A 2,122-nucleotide genomic window follows, 5' to 3' on the forward strand; every position below is an offset into this window, starting at 1 on the left:
TGTAGGTATCCTGGGGCTCAGCTCCACTGTATTTCCTCACTTGCCAGCAGCATAAACAGGAGCAACTAGAGTAGGAAGGAGCAACAACCTGTGGCTGCTTCATTAACCACGTACCTTCTGGCTGGCCATGGACAATTTTTCTTTCATCAGCAGTGTCTGCAGCAGCAAGGTCTGCCCACAGAGCAGCCATCCGTTGCTCCCCACTACTGAAACTGATGGCATATATGCTGCTGGTGAGAAAGCATTTTATTTCCTTTACTCTGTCTTCTGAAACAGGGTACATTTTTTAACCAGAGGTGTGTGGTATGTGAGTAAATATGGTAGAGGAGCCATCTTTTAATTTAGTAAGGGTGTACTGGTTTTGTGATAACATTGTTCTGTCACCTAAATAGCTCTTCTCCCTCCTTGGTATGCAAACTGTTCATATATTTATAGGGATGAAAGTTTCCTCTCAGCATTTGTTTTTTTAGGTGAAACAAGCTAAGATCTTGGCTCCTCCTATAGGATATAAGGGCTGTGCAAAGCTTCAGTCATTGATTTGATTTGGAGGAGATTCAGCCTGATTCAGTGGCCGAATCTCTGAATCTGAATTGAATCAGGAGACCCAATAATCTTTCTGAATCAAATCAAGCCTCTGATTCAATTTGGTGAGATTTGACAATTCGGCCATAGACACAGCTTTATATGTTTTTTCTACGTACCTCGAGGTACCAGGTGCAGCTTGTGAACATTGAGATGGTGGGGAGGATGGAGCGTCCCATGGGAGCACGGGGGCAATCCCCTGCGTGCTTGGTGGTGGACCTGGAAGTGGACTATTAGTACTTCCATTCCACTTCTGGGTCCACTGCCGAGCACGTGGGGGACCCCTGCTCCTGTGGGATGCTCCATGCATCCCACCATCTCAGCATTCACAAGCCGTGCCTGGTACCTCAAGGTACGTAGAAAACACATATAAAGCTTTGTCTATGGCCAAATCTCTGATTCTCTGAATCAGAATCGAATCTTCAGATTCACATTTAGTCGGATCGAATTGGGACAGTGATCTGAATCAGAGAATTGAATCACTGTCCCCTGAATTGGGCCAAATCTGAATCCAAATTGAATATTCACTGCTTTGCATACCCCTAAAGGATATATCATATTTATCTTAATGCAAAATGAGCCTGAATTTAAGAGGACCCTCCACTGGCGGGAATATTTGAACACTCATGGCGCACAGGCCAGGTCCCGGAAGACTGGAAAAGGGCCAATGTGGTCCCCATTTTCAAGAAGGGGAAGAAGGAGGACCCAGGCAACTATAGGCCAGTCAGTCTTACCTTCATCCTTGGCAAAGTCTTTGAAAAAATTATCAAGGCTCACATTTGCGAGAGCCCGGCAGGAAAAATTATGCTGAGGGGAAACCAGCACGGGTTCGTAGCAGGTAGATCATGCCTGACTAATCTAGTCTCTTTTTATGACCAGGTTACAAAACACATGGACGCAGGAGTAGGGGTTGACGTCGTTTACTTAGACTTCAGGAAGTCCTTCGATACGGTATCCCACACATACTGGTGAATAAGTTAAGAGGCTGTGACATGGATGACTACACAGTCCGGTGGGTGGCGAATTGGCTAGAGGGTCGCACCCAGAGAGTCGTAGTGGATGGGGCGGGATTGACCTGGAAGGGTGTGGGCAGTGGGGTCCCGCAGGGCTCGGTCCTTGGACCGATACTCTTCAATGTCTTCATCAGCGACTTGGACGAGGGAGTGAAGTGTACTCTGTCCAAGTTTGCAGATGACACAAAACTGTTAGGAAAAGTGGACACATCGGAGGGCAGGGAACAACTACAGGCAGACCAGGACAGGTTAGACATATGGATAGAAAACAACAGAATGCAATTCAACAAGGAGAAATGCAAAGTGTTGTACCTAGGGAGGAAAAATGTCCAGCATACCTACTGCCTAGGAAATGACCTGCTTGGTGGCATGGAAGCGGAAAGGGATCTTGGAGTCCTAGCGGACTCCAAGATGAACATGAGTTGTCAGTGTGACGAAGCCATCAGAAAAGCTAATGGCACTTTATCGTGCATCAGCAGATGCATGACAAATAGATCCAAGGAGGTGATACTTCCCCTCTATCGGGC

This window comes from Alligator sinensis, unplaced genomic scaffold (genome assembly GCF_000455745.1).
Source record: "Alligator sinensis unplaced genomic scaffold, ASM45574v1 scaffold607_1, whole genome shotgun sequence".
Classification (NCBI taxonomy): Eukaryota; Metazoa; Chordata; order Crocodylia; family Alligatoridae; genus Alligator; species Alligator sinensis.